Source organism: Pecten maximus, chromosome 12 (assembly GCF_902652985.1).
Source record: "Pecten maximus chromosome 12, xPecMax1.1, whole genome shotgun sequence".
In the NCBI taxonomy this organism is placed as follows: Eukaryota; Metazoa; Mollusca; class Bivalvia; order Pectinida; family Pectinidae; genus Pecten; species Pecten maximus.
Genome location: NC_047026.1, coordinates 26,385,198 through 26,394,732, shown reverse-complemented (window position 1 = coordinate 26,394,732; position 9,535 = coordinate 26,385,198). Strand labels below are relative to the sequence as shown.

Below are 9,535 nucleotides of genomic sequence, written 5' to 3'. Positions count from 1 at the left end.
TCATAAAGCTCAATTTTATCGATAATTTTAATATTCAAGAGACACTCTAACCCTTTAGTTGAAACAATTCTTCACTGGACCTCTTCAATTGATACAACTGTAGTAGTGTAAGTGGGTATAGACTGGCCCCTGTATCTGAAACTCTCTAAAAGTAAGCTTTATGATTTTGGTTTTAAGTTTCAAACAAAGGGGAGATAATTTTATATTAGAATACATCTGGGCAAATATTTGCAACAAAAATCAAGGGGCTTGTGGCATTGAAGTCCATAAAAAGTTGGAAATCAAAGAAAGTAATTTACAATGAAACTTAACATTGGTTAGACACAACTCAATTGTGGAAACGGTGTTGTCTCGGTGATATATTTTTGCTGTTGTGTTTTTCAAGATTTTAAATACAACACCTCTGGATAGCCATACACATGTAGTAATAATTTTGGAGTTTTGCTTGTTTTTTTCTTCATCAGTTTGAGTAATGAGATCAATGTAAATTTTGTACACGTGTCATTTTGATGTTGAAATATTAAATCAATTTGCCTATATTAGAAGGATGGTGTGTCATGTCCAATTACAAAACTCATATATTCAATTATATATAACACCTACACTTATCTAAAAGTTTATTAAGTTATGTCATTCATAATTTGCAAGCTTGCATTTTAGAAATAGATTATAAATCTCAGCTGACAATTAAATGGATATTGGTAGGGATTGTAAGGTGACAAGCACTTGACAGAAAGTGTCTTCTTATCTAAGTTGGAATTATATCATCACTTTATATTGTGAATATCTTGCAGTGAGCAATGTAATATGTTATGCATACTTTTTGAGATTTCCATGGGATAGATTGTATGTATTCAAAATAGGGGGCAGCAATAGTCAGTTAGGGCGTCCGGCCACGTAACCTCCGATGATAGTCAGTTAGGGTGTCGGCCACATAACCTCCGATGATAGTCAGTTAGGGTGTCGGCCACGTAACCTCAGATGATAGTCAGTTAGGGTGTCGGCCACGTAACCTCAGATGATAGTCAGTTAGGGCGTCGGCCACATAACCTTAGATGACAGACAGTTAGGGTGTCGGCCACGTAACCTCCGATGATAGTCAGTTAGGGTGTCGGCCACGTAACCTCCGATGATAGTCAGTTAGGGTGTCGGCCACGTAACCCCAGATGATAGTCAGTTAGGGTGTCGGCCACGTAACCTCAGATGATAGTCAGTTAGGGTGTCGGCCACGTTACCTCAGATAATAGTCAGTTAGGGTGGCGGCCACATAACCTTAGATGACAGACAGTTAGGGTGTCGGCCACGTAACCTCAGATGATAGTCAGTTAGGGCGTCGGCCACGTAACCTTAGATGATAGTCAGTTAGGGCGTCGGCCACATGACCTCGGTTGATAGTCAGTTAGGGTGTCGGCCACATAGCCGCGGTTGATAGTCAGTAAGGGTGTCGGCCACATAACCTCAGATGATAGTCAGTTAGGGTGTCGGCCACATAGCCTCGGTTGATAGTCAGTTAGGACTTCGGCCACATAGCCTCGGATGATAGTCAGTTAGGGTGTCGGCCACATAGCCTCGGATGATATTCAGTTAGGACTTCGACCAGATAGCCTCGGTTGATAGTCAGTAAGGGTGTCGGCCACATAACCTCAGATAATAGTCAGTTAGGGTGTCAGCCACATAGCCGCGGTTGATAGTCAGTAAGGGTGTCGGCCACATAACCTCAGATAATAGTCAGTTAGGGTGGCGGCCACATAACCTTAGATGACAGAGAGTAAGGGTGTCGGCCACATAGCCTCGGTTGATAGTCAGTTAGGGTGGCGGCCACGTAACCTCAGATGATAGTTAGGGTGTCGGCCAAATAACCTTAGATGATAGTCAGTTAGGGTGGCGGCCACGTAACCCCAGATGACAGTCAGTTAGGGTGGCGACCACATAACCTCAGATGATAGTTAGTTAGGGTGGCGGCCACGTAACCTCAGATAATAGTCAGTTAGGGTGACGGCCACGTAACCTCGGATGATAGTCAGTTAGGGCATCGACCACGTAACCTCAGATGATAGTCAGTTAGGGCGTCGGCCACGTAACCCCAGATGATAGTTAGTTAGGGCGTCGGCCACATGACCTCTGGTGATAGCCATGGAGGGCGTCTCAAATGAATGTTCGTAAGACATAACTGTTAAGATATTCTTTGGACAAAGTGTGCCTTTAAAGACAATGTTTTAATAAAGAAGCTCTTGTAGATGTGGATAGTATTGATAGGGTCATCTTAATTACCAGGTCAGGGTCATCTTAATTACCAGGTCAGGGTCATCTTAATTACCAGGTCAGGGTCATCTTAATTACCAGGTCAGGGTCATCTTAATTACCAGGTCAGGGTCATCTTAATTACCAGGTCAGGGTCATCTTAATAACCAGGTCAGGGTCATCTTAATAGCCAGGTCAGGGTCATCTTAATTACCAGGTCAGGGTCATCTTAATTACCAGGTCAGGGTCATCTTAATTACCAGGGTCATCTTAATTACCAGGTCAGGGTCATCTTAATTACCAGGTCAGATTAGTGGGAATTTTAACTTAGACTAGTCACGTAGGATGTCCATTATAGGATATTTTACTTTGCTTCTTTCTGTTCTAAAAATTATGATCATGTAATTAAGAAGGTTATACTGATAGCTCATGTCTTTATTTAAGATAGATATAGGGGAATAGCCCTCCCTCACAGGAGGGTGATGAGTATCTTGTTAAGACAATCACATGTTTTTGCAGTGAGGCACTTTTTAGTGACATGATTATATGTAAGTCAATATAAATATCGGTCAGTTAAAGAATCCTGAATGGTCAAATATGGGGACAAAATTCAGGGACACCAGTTTATTAAGGTAACTGGGTAAACTAGAGTGGTACAGGACTATTTATTTATTTATTTAACGAAAGGCTGATAGTTTGTGTATACAGTACCGGTAGGGTCACTGTTTAATTCAGGCCAGTGTAATCTTATTATAACCAGTCCTTCGACACTTTAATGATGTGAGCTTACATCACCCAATGTGTGTAATACAGGATTACATAAACACTTTTAATCTCTTAGTGTAAACTTTGCCAGCAGTACTTTTACCTGTAGTGTGATAACGACTTGTTCACCTTTTGGTCCAGGTATTCAGGTGAAAATTGTTGTGATTGGACACATATAGATCTACTAGAGTACCTGCTGAGTGTTAATTGACTATTGTGATCCTGATCGACAAAGAATCGAAAATGACTGTTTAGTGTGTTGGTATTTAAATCCTATAAAATAAACCAAACAATTTTGAAAAAACAGGAAAAAACACATCCTTGTAAAAAAAGGAATTGAACCAATATGTGTCTTGGGTGATAATCCCAGTTCTAACAATTGAGCAAAAAATTGCTCCATTGTTGTCAGCTAAGAGACCATATTTAACACTATACAAGCCAGACAAACCTGCACTCCTTTTATACTACTCGCTTTTATCCCCCAGATCTCAACTGACACTCTCTATACCACCACTGTCTCAACTGACACTCTCTATACCACCACTGTCTCAACTGACACTCTCTATACCACCACTGTCTCAACTGACACTCTCTATACCACCACTGTCTCAACTGACACTCTCTATACCACCACTGTCTCAACTGACACTCTCTATACCACCACTGTCTCAACTGACACTCTCTATACCACCACTGTCTCAACTGACATTCTGTATACCACCACTGTCTCAACTGACGCTCTCTTTACCACCACTGTCTCAACTGACACTCTCTTTACCACCACTTTCTCAACTGACACTCTCTATACCACCACTGTCTCAACTGACACTCTCTTTACCACCACTGTCTCAACTGACATTCTGTATACCACCACTGTCTCAACTGACACTCTCTTTACCACCACTGTCTCAACTGACACTCTCTATACCACCACTGTCTCAACTGACACTCTCTATACCACCACTGTCTCAACTGACACTCTCTATACCACCACTGTCTCAACTGACACTCTCTTTACCACCACTGTCTCAACTGACATTCTCTTACCACCACTGTCTCAACTGACACTCTCTATACCACCACTGTCTCAACTGACACTCTCTATACCACCACTGTCTCAACTGACACTCTCTATACCACCACTGTCTCAACTGACACTCGCTATACCACCACTGTCTCAACTGACACTCTCTATACCACCACTGTCTCAACTGACACTCTCTATACCACCACTGTCTCAACTGACACTCTCTATACCACCACTGTCTCAACTGACAATCTCTATACCACCACTGTCTCAACTGACACTCTCTTTATATATATACCACCACTGTCTCAACTGACACTCTCTATACCACCACTGTGCGATCTCGTTTGGCACCAATGTGAACATTGAAAAAATATATTCCTGTCAAGTGCCCCAAAAGGAATCAAAGCTGGGTGTCCACTGTGATATTCCTCCATGCGCTTGCTCGGTCAGTGACTGACTATATTAAACCTGTACAATATTTTGTGCTTATACTTACACAAGTTTTGTTTCAAGAAATATTTGTGGTGGTGCCATATGGTAGTTGTGATCACTAATGCGCTGACGGTCGTCAGTCCAGTGGATGACGTCTGTTGGGTTCGTTGTTTACCCACCGATGGCATGTTGGTTTTTCCCACGTGGAACTTTTCCCTGTGGGTTTTCTTCCCAACATTCAAATTAATATTTGTTCCCTCAGCGTCGTTTTTTATGTTGCTTATTAACCATGTAAGCGATGATAAATAAAGGTTATTTTCATTTATTTTTCATTTAGGACTAATGTACCTGATGGACATTCAGTTATTGTTGTATATAAATACAAGGCTTTTTATTTCCCTATCGCAAAAATGGTCAGGAGTTGATATGCTGAATAGAACAGAGGCCTACAGTGGAACCTGGTAAATCTGAAAGTCAGTTGGGTCATAAAAAAACTGAGCTTTCCAGAGTATTTGATATAACAAGTGTATCTTATATATGTTACTGTCAGAAATGAATTTTTACTTTGAATTAAGCAGAGTCTTCAAGTTATCAGAGTTCAAGGTACCAAGATTTGACTGATTTGTTGGAAGGTTTACAACCAGCATAGAGGAGATATCAAAAGTTATAAAGATGACATTTTTGATAATGTTCAATAAGTTATGTCTTTTAAGTCACTCACCAATCAAAAAGTCACTCACCAATCAAGTCACTCACCAATCAAAAAGTCACTCACCAATCAAAAAGTCATTCACCAATCAAAAAGTCACTCACCAATCAAAAAGTCACTCACCAATCAAAAAGTTTCTTTCCAGACTACAAATGAAACTGCACTTGTTTGGTCAGTTAACTTTGTACTAAACATGTAAAAGTTAGGACTAATAAAGGTCAAAGTTAGGACTATACAGGTCAAAATTAGGACTATACAGGTTAAAGTTAGGACTAATAAAGGTAAAAGTTAGGACTAATAAAGGTAAAAGTTAGGACTAATAAAGGTAAAAGTTAGGACTAATAAAGGTAAAAGTTAGGACTATACAGTTAAAAGTTAAAAATAAGGACTATACAGGTCAAAGTTAGGACTATACAGGTTAAAGTTAGGACTAATAAAGGTAAAATTTAGGACTAATAAAGGTAAAAGTTAGGACTAATAAAGGTAAAAGTTAGGACTATACAGTTAAAAGTTAAAAATAAGGACTATACAGGTAAAACTCAGGCCTATACAGGTAAAATCTAGGACTATACAGGTAAAACTTAGGACTATACAAGTAAAACTTAGGACTACATGTATACAGGTAAAATTTAGGACTTTACAGGTAAAACTTAGGACTACATGTATATACAGGTAAAATTAGGACTATACAGGTAAAACTTAGGACTACATGTATATACAGGTAAAACCTAGGACTATACAGGTAAAACTTAGGACTGTACAGGTAACTGTACACATCTTTTATCCACAGAAACACAAGTTGTTACTCTATTTGACCTTAAAATGTTAGAGACGTTTTTTATAAAAAAAAAGAGGAAAATGTTACGGTGATGTGATATTATAGATGTGCTGTACAGATCATCAACCAAGGTGACTTTAACTTTACATGTGATGTTCAGGTGTGGGACAAAATATTAACGATGACAAGTTCTTATATTTCAAAGAAAAGAAGAAGAAAAAAAAACGATAAAATGATGGAAAGTTTGCAGGTAAGAGAAATATTTTGACATGTCTATTTAAAATTCAGCCTGATGATTAGATTCTATTTTAAGAAAACAATATGATAAAAACTTCAAGGGCATCTAGAGCGTTTCACAATCGGTTCTGTATGACTCATGGTGGAGTGACAAGTTTTGCTGACTGTGTAAAAAGGAAGAACACCTTTATGTCAGTGTTAAATATTGACTCCTTACTGGTTTAAAAGGAACATTTTTCCCCCTTCCTGTTTAATACCTGACTCACAGATACAACCTAAGTAATTCCACACACGTCCAGATTATATAAAAAATCAATTTATCTTTTCTCACGAGGTAAACCATACAATGTCAGAAAGAGGCTTTGTACACCCTCACATGATTCTCTTTATTTAACACACAGGTATATTAAAAAATCAATAATGATACAAATACATAGATGATTATACCCAAATCTCTATCACAGATAGCTGGATTTACTCTGTTTTACTTCTCCAATTGTCATATAAGTTATCTTGGGCTTTTCAAATTGCCCTATGTCTGTCATCTGTCGTAAACAATTCTTTAGAGAATGATTGGAAAAACAAAAATGGCTTACAAGAATCTATCTTTGTTTTAACAGTTGAAGTTTGTTTTTTGCTATTTTTCGAGAAGTACTGGAGGGATATTTCTCGAGCTACACATCTAGATTCCCCTTGGTCCCTAGTTGTGACCATTCAATTTTGAGTCTGATACAGAGAACAAAATGGCCAAAAGGTGGCCATCTTGTATTTTGACTGTTGAAGTTTGTTTTTGCTAATTCTCAGAAAGTTCTTCTTAGACTTTGTTTTAGATTTCATACAAACATTTTTCTTGTTACTAAACTGCTAATTTAAATCAATTAATAGTGTATGAGTTGGATCCTTAGGTTAGTTTCTAGAGTCTGTAAATGTTGATGACTATTAATTAAGGCTCACAGATCACTTGATTTTGTCTCTATTTATATTACATGTCTTCACCATTTGAATTTAAAACAGTTTCAGTTGTTTTGTATTGAATTTTTCTTTGTAGGGAAAGGTGTGGTACATGTGTCCCAGACAGGGGGTAAACTTCACAGAAGTCTGACACATTTGTCACTTGGGGTTTAAATTGGAGCAGTAATAGGAAGGACGTTCTACATTTCATTACATATTCTGTTCCGCCACACATTAAACACTCCATTATTTTTATTGACTCCATTATTTTTATTGACAAGTGACCGTTTAGTCACACCATTCTTAAATTACATGTGTGTGGTAAATTTTGATTGGATGTAGGCTATTGGTCCAGTGAGTGTGTAACCTGATGGATAGTTGTCAGGTCTGATTACAAGGTTTCTAGAGTGGTTTAATCTCAAGGACAGAGGTGTACAGAGCTAGAGGTTTTAGGATCCAGCAGTGTCTACAGTCATCTGCATCACTTTATGGGATTTATCATACAAGTACCAGTACATACCTATACTCTGTTCTTGATAATCTAAAATGTGTCAAACTGCGAACCTTACAAAATATGTACCTCGCTGGTACTTGGACTGAACAACCAAAATCAAGATTGCAATCTTCATTGAAAAATCAGCAAAGTTAATTGATTTTAAATCAAACTGAAGAAATTGTATAACAATCAAGTGGTGACTTTTTTCAAGTCTCTCATTTAATAAATTTATAAGAAATAGCTAGTTAACATGTACCTTGAATTAATTGGTAGACTGATGGAGCCGGGTGGCCGAGTGGTTAAGGTGTCCTGACACTTTATCACTAGCCCTCCACCTCTGGGTTACAAGTTCGAAACCTACGTGGGGCAGTTGCCAGGTGCTGACCGTAGGCCGGTGGTTTTTCTTCGGATACTCCGCTTTCCTCCACCTCCAAAACCTGGCACGTCCTTAAATGGCTCTGGCTGTTAATAGGACGTTAAACAAAAAAACCAATGGCCCTGATGATCTTCTGTTTACTCATTAAAGTTTTCTAAGACATTAAAATTTTCATAACTAAAATCCTATCTAAACTGTTAGGAAATATACTGACTACACTTTAAAGCTGTTTAATTAAATCCTCTTTTTCTATGTAGTTTGTAACGAGTACATTAAAGTTGTTTATGTCAAAATTGATACTCATAAAATACACTGTCATGGTGTATGCTGGCCCATTGTGTATGCTGGTATGAGATGAAGTTTTAAATTGTTATTACCTTACAAACTATATGTATGTGTACATTAGTTCCAGGCCAGTGAATCGTTTGTAAATAAAACAGGCTGACCGAGATAATACAGCACCAAATGTAAAATTGTTTTCTGTGACGATTAAACTAGGTCAGAATATCTCTAACATGTCTTGTGAAAATCAGTAGGCATGTTGAAAATACATGTATGTTGAAACAGGAAACAATAATAACCGACTTCCCTGCAGTCTGGTATAAGCAAGTCTGATATAGGTAATCCTTGTAGAATTTAGGATACTTATACTAGTATACAGTGTGTAGTATATCTGTTAATGATTAGCTAGGTAAACCTGATTCACATTACTTCAATCGTTATTAAAGATATGTAAATGATATATTAATCTACCGAATCACTTGATTAATGACACATGTATACTTGCTGTTGGTTTTTATTAAGGCTGAGTGAAAATAAACTCTGTTTTTCCACAAGTTATCTGTTTTTCCACAAGTTATCTGAAATACATTTGTTTGTTTCTCCGTCATGTGCAAACTTTTCATTTAAATGACTTCTTCTCAATAACCAGAAGGCCCGGGGTACTGATATTGGGCCTGTAGGCATGCTTGGATAAAGCCCTATCAAGTTTAATCAAATGGATGGCCTTGACCTACTTTCAAGGTTACAGGGGTCAAATAGGTTAAAATCTTCAAATGACTTCTCCTCAATAACTGAGATGCCCAGGGATTTGATATTGCTGGAATGAAGGGCTAACAATTTTATTCAAATGAATGTCCTTGACCTACATTAAATGTCACATGGATCAAATAGGTTTAAATCTTTAAATAATGATTTCTCTATAGCCAAGAGATTCTGATATGTGATATTACGCCAATAGTATGCTGGAATGACTAGAAAATTTATTGACATGAATAAACCTAGCTTACTCTGATATTTAAAGTGGTAATCAGCAAAGTATTTGTAGAAATGACCTAGATAAATTTTAAAGTTGCTGTAGAGCCAGGTGAGTGATACACCTGGCTCATTGGGCCTCTTGTTTCATCTTTCTGATCTCGCACCAAGGAATGCCTCTTTATTTACTTGCTATAGTAGTATGATTTAAGTCATATTTTCCAACTGTTCCCCCTGTAACAGTCCTAGGGTGTGATATTTTCCAA

General features: G+C 37.9%; 1 long non-coding RNA gene across 1 annotated transcript in view; it reads left to right on the top strand.

Annotated features, from left to right (window-relative positions):
- The first annotated feature begins 6,039 nt into the window (after nt 1-6,039).
- LOC117340011 overlaps nt 6,040-9,535 on the top strand; it is a 46,907-nt gene continuing 43,411 nt past the window's right edge. The window contains exon 1 of the long non-coding RNA XR_004535352.1: nt 6,040-6,205. This is a non-coding gene — a long non-coding RNA (uncharacterized LOC117340011). The remainder of the gene's footprint in view (nt 6,206-9,535) is intronic.